This window comes from Erithacus rubecula, assembly GCF_903797595.1.
Source record: "Erithacus rubecula genome assembly, chromosome: 4".
NCBI lineage: Eukaryota > Metazoa > Chordata > Aves > Passeriformes > Muscicapidae > Erithacus > Erithacus rubecula.
The window spans coordinates 44,213,864-44,220,072 of record NC_136686.1 but is presented as its reverse complement, the minus strand read 5'-3'; positions in this window follow the sequence as shown (position 1 = coordinate 44,220,072).

The following is a 6,209-nucleotide window of genomic DNA, read 5'->3' as shown; positions in this document are numbered from 1 at the left end:
TTTACCACCACACAGCTATTTAGTGTGCAGTGATACCTTTGACATGCAATTTGTCTTTCAGATGAGGAATCTGTCTATTCAGAGTGGCATGCCTTTGTGTTCCCTCTCTGATCTGAGGCAGTGGAGTCGACAGCAATGTTGCTTGGTGTCACAGCCTGGCTGCAATCATCAAGCTGCCCACTTCCAGAGAGGTGAAAATTTACCATGTTGACATATTCTTACTGGCAGTGTAGCTGTTTCATTTCATGTAGAAGGAACATACTGCCATGTTAGGTTTTGACAGGTCTCCAGAAAAATAAATGCACTTAGCTGGCAATTTCTCTGCATAGACACTACGATACTTAACCCACTTCCATGAAGACCAAGAGAAAGATTTTCATTATTATTGACAATGCAATCAGCATTATATGGATTTTCATTACAATACTTTCTTGTTGTAGAGTTTTAGAGAAGCTTTAAGATTAAAAAATGTTGTTTTAAGAGTATAATCTCTACCAAGAAATTAAGGCCACAAATTTCAAGCTCTAATTACTATCATTTTCTCTCATCCATAGTTCCTTTCTCTCTGTCAGGAGCTGACTGGAAGAAGTTTTGACATTGTTGCTCACCCTGTAGAATTCACTATCATTTGAAACCTTAAGTCTAGGCTATTGCAGTGTGTGACCTGTCTACCTGAGAGAAGTTAACTAAATTCAATCTCCTTTGTCTTCAAAGTATCTAATAAGGACTGGTGTGCTGTTAAAAAGCAATGCTCATTTATCCTTAACACAAACATATTCTCTCAGAAAAGAAATTCATTCTAGTTCAGCAGACTTTAGTCACTAAAGTAAACAGGATGTTGCCATAATTGGGGGATAAACACCCTGCCCTGCTGCATGTCCTCTCCTCACTTGGTTGTTCTTCATGATGCCTTCCTCTGGCTTTTGTTTGTCCTGAGTTATCCTTGGTGTGATCTCCAATATACTTCACACTTTGCTGTACTGCCTGTGCTCCACTTTTGGTTACTGAACAAGTCTGACTCTGGGGTTGTAGAGGAAAGAATATATTGGTTATAAAGAATAATAATACGTGGACTACATTAAAAAACAAAGAGCAAACATCAGTAATTAATTATCTAAAGCTATTTTAAGGGCTTGTATGTATATATTTTGCACACTACCTAGGCATAATTATCACTTTATGGTATAGAACCAAAAACAGCACTGGGGATACAGAAACTGTCCCAGTATACCTAAAAACTTGGTGGTGTTGCTGGAATCAGAATAGCCTCTGTAGCCTGCATGGCAAGAATAAGGTATGTCTTTGCAGTGACTGAGCAGTATTGGACCACTCAAAGATCTCAGCATGGTGGGGTGAAATGGGAAATAACCCTCTTAGGCTGGTAGCACCCACATATCTTTTTTCTTACATTAAAAATCCCTGTTTGTTCAAATAATGGTGGTTGAAATCATTCCCATCAATCATCTTTCCTACCTGACGCTGCTCATACCATGCAGGCTCATAATTCCCATAGGATAGAACTGAATCTGTGGTACTTTTGTGAGATTGTGTACAAAGACAATCTTCATTTCCAGAACTATCCATACCAAGGAAAAAACACTATGTCTATGTTACACTGCCAGCTAGAGCAGGGAGGCCTTGGGGTACTTCTCACCAGTTAAACAACCCAGGAGGGTTTATCATAGCCAGAATGGGAGCAGAAAAGCCTGTGGAAGGACAGAGATGAAAGTACATTGGTTTGGTACATATCCAGCAGAGAGGAACTAAGATCTAACCAGAAAAGAAAAATCTGATCAATCAGTTTAGGCCTTGCACTAACATAAGCCTTCAAGTCATCCTAACAAAGCAGTGAATAGAAGGGAATTTAATTATTTGTGATTCTAAATTCCAGTTTGTTATATTGTAAATGGTGCCTGGCATATTATAGAATTTTTAAGGTTGGAAAAGACCTCTAAGATCATTGAGGCCAACACTTGACTCTTAACCCAAGTCTTCCTCTAAATCCCATCCTTAAGTGCCCATCTGCATGTCTTTTAAACAGCTTCAGGGATGGTGACTTCCCTGCCAGCTCATCATTCAGCACATGGGGACAGTCTGCTGCTGTATCTTGAAGGTTTTATTCTGGAAGGATGCCCAGCCTTCCTGGACTCCTTTGCCCTTCAGGAATGCCTCCCAAGGTACTCTCACAACTAGTCTCCTAAACAAGCTGAAGTCTGCCCTCCTACAAGAGTCAAAAATTATCATTTAATGATTGCTGTGTCAAAACAACCTCCAACTATGAAACCACCCACAAGGGGATCCAAACCCACACCCCTGCCCCCTCCCCGCAAAAAAAAAAAAAAAATTAAGTTATTGAGTCCAGAGTCCTGCACTGGTTTTTTAATGACTTGGAATCTAAACTCCTGAATCAAACTACTTGGCATCCTCTGCAGTGATGCCAAGATGACTTTTTGTCTTTATTTTTTTTATACAACTTTCATATATCTTCAATATTCTTAACATGCATACTTGTAATTTCTCAAGTCTAATAACTTAGTATAACCCTAGTATTTTATTAGGCCAAGGGACCAAACATCCCAAAGGCCTCATAGTAAGAGGCTGGAAAACCCTACACTATCTTGGGAAAACAACGTCCTCTCTAGAACATATCCTATAAACTAAAATTTGGCCCAACCAGGAAGAAGTTACTCAAATGAAGAAATATCACACCATTCATCCAGGCCTCCCATTAGAGCATCTTTATTATATATGCTAATTTCTAAGGCCTATAAATTATATATGTGATTTATCACATGGAACATCGCACATACCACCTTGATGAACTGGTACACCAAAAAGGATCCTTATTAAAATACCAAGGTAAAAACCCCTTATGCTTTAAGTATGTCTGTTTAAATTCTTTTCAGACCAGAAAAAGGCATCAGCAGCATGCAGGAGACCTGCAGGCCAAGGACAGGACTCTTCCTAGGAAACTAACTGAGGAAGATGCAGCTTAGTGCCAGCCCTTTCACACGACTTGTGTTTCATTTGTTTAACACAGGTGAAATATATAAACCTGTTCTGGTCTGGTTGCTGTGTCCAGACCCGGTTCAGAGTGAACAAACATCACCAGGAGTGCTGAAAGCAGCCTTGCCATCCCAGAACAGTGCCAGGACTGCATTGGCAGAAACTGGAGCATGGCACGTGGTGGTGGTTGTGTACACACCTTTGAACTTTCCCTTACAAACTAAATGCAGGGGGACACCAGGCATGGGCAAGAGATGGTTTGAAAAACACTATCTTAATACAATTCAAATATAACCCTCCACTGAATGACAATTCACAACCTTGGACCCTTGTGTGTGCTTTGAAAAAATAGTCTGTAGGAAATTTAAATTGCAAATGAAGCTACTCTAATCTTAGCTTCTTTAAATACCTTACTACATGGATCCTTCAGGGTGACAGATTACTAGATTTAGATTTCTTTCAAGTTAGTCTCATGACAACCATTTGGGAGATAATATAATCTCCATTTCTCTGCAACTCTGTGGTAGGCTTTGGCTGTTTGATGCACACTAAAGATACCTTTGCTCCAGCTCCTTAATACCCTGCCCCACAGAAAGCTCAGCTACCCCTTTTAGTCCAGGGTCTGTGTAAGTCTTTGCCTGTCAACAATAACAAAAACCCCCCTTCAAATCACCAACATCACACAAACTATGGCTGAGCACATAGCCATAGCTCATCCACATGGACAATTACAGCATTTCTAGTGACTAAACCTTTCTGGCAGAGTGATTGAGATTTCTCATGCAGGGAAAATATTGTTTTAAAGCTAAAATATATTGCAAGCTATTTAATGGTTAATCACCAAACTGTAAAGTTCTTGGTACAATTTCTCAGTAGAAGTATATTAAATTCAACTGAAGCAATTTAGGGAAAGAGATAATGCTCTGTACTCTAATAATATTTTATTCAAGTGTTTACTACTGCTAAATTTTCTTTGGACATATAATCTCAAGCTACATATTTCAAACCCACAAATCTCATGCCAAAATTACTAGGAAAAATGTCCTCTATTATTCCACATCTTGGTAGCTACAGTGGGATTAAATTGAAGAACAGAGTTCTAAACTGAACCATAACTATTGTCACTGATGTAAATAATACAGTATTTCAGAACTAAACTTCCAAAAAAAAGTCAAAACCTTTTTAGTTTAGCTAAAAACTAAAATATCAAAACCTGATTGTTTTTGATCTTGCTAGATAACATCATAAAAAACTCCTATATCAATGTCCACATGTAGCAATGGATCTTTTCCTTTGAAAATCTTTTTTTTAAATAGTCTGACAAAAATCTGATATTCATATTCTCAAAGTAGAACTAATGACCTATGCACAAACCCCAGTATTTCTTCCATATCTTAGAAATAAATCTGAACTGATACTTTCAAATAAAATATCCACAGCTATGTTGTCACAATGAACATTTCTAGGAGGACATTAGACTGCACCTTAGGACTATTGCAATAAGAGTAAATTCCCTTTGTACCATTTCCTACTCCTTCTACAGATTTTGTCAGAAAAATTAATATGTCTTATACTGCATTCTGTACTTGCTGTAGTCTGTCTCAGGAATGAATTATCACCAAATTTTAATGCTTCAATACTGTGCATTTTTATTCTCATTATATTCTCCCTTTTTTCTCAATCTTGTGAGAAAAATTATAATAATAAAGAGAAAATAGCAGAACATTTATCCATTTATCCATTCCCTTGACATCCTTAATATTGTAACCAGAACAGAAAATTATATGAAAATGATTTGTTCTTATACTAAATATAGACCCAAGAAAAGAAATAAGTTTAAAATTAATCAGTCCCCTGAAGAATATGAATCCTTAGTCCATCTCCAGTGTCCTAAAATGTACTTCTACACTGAGTATTGTCATCAATTAAAGCTACAGTCAGTATTAAACATTGACATCTGCTACTGCAATGAGGGCTGCTGTGAAGTAAGACTGCAATTGGACATGATACCATTTTGGTAAAATGAGGCATAGAAAAAAGAAAGGACAAGCACTAGATCTCTGAAATGTTTTATAGAAGCACAGACATTAGGAAATCTGAACTCTGCAAGTCCTTGTCTCTAAAACGAAGATGATCACATTTCTGCTAAATATGCAGAATATGTTACATTTTAATGCTATTTGGTCATTCCTTCTTTTATAACAGAATGAGATACAAATATGTAAATTATCATTTTCTTGGTATATAACACTTCAATCCAAGGAAGAAAATAAACCCATCAAACTGTTTATTAGAGTACCATTTCATAACTAAAATTCATCTTTAAGTACATATATATTTCTTTAAATACACATCATTACAATATCTATACACACATACAGAACAATGATAGTCCAAGTAAAAACAACTTTTTGTAAGTGAGCTTAGGATAAGCTTGCAGCTAAGTAAGTTGTCAAACCTGTCTGCATGTCTTTACCAAGGAAGAAGCATAAAGAAAATTATCCTAGATGCCTGCAGACTCTGTGTGTACTCAATAGCAGTGACCATGATCAAATTTAAATTGCATTTTTTTTGGACATGACTAGTTCACCTGATCCTCCCAGTGTCAGGTCTGTCCTTTAGGGTGCTCTACTATCATGTAGTCAAGAACTATTCCTGTCCCAAAGAGATCATCAGCTGCCCCAGTAAGAAATGGGAGAAGAGGCTGAGGCACAAAGACTTGTCAGAGGGACAGAAAAATCAGTGACAAAGAATATTATACAAATTTCATTACTGTCATGCCAATATCCTTTCACTTTCTCAGAGTCTATTCACCAATCTGAAAAGCAAGATAATTTAATGACTGGAGCTGATGTGAAGGTTTTTATTTTGATATTGGTGGAATACTTCCAAATGCACCTGATATTTCAGCTGCCTTTACAAAATACTTTATATGCCATAAAGCTCATCCAAAGTCTAAATATTTTACAGACTACATGTATTTAACAATCTGTGTGAATCTGAATTCAAGTTCAGATTAGAAGCAGTGTGAGTTGAGGAGCTGTGAATTCCATTATGGGATAGAAAACCCAGGACCCCTGGGTGATGCTGGGAGGGATGCTGCAGCTTGTTTCCCTCTGCTGGTAAATCTGTACATCTGTCCTGTCCCTGTACTCTCTTGGTAATGCCTCACTGTGTTTTAAAGCATTGCTATTTACTAATAA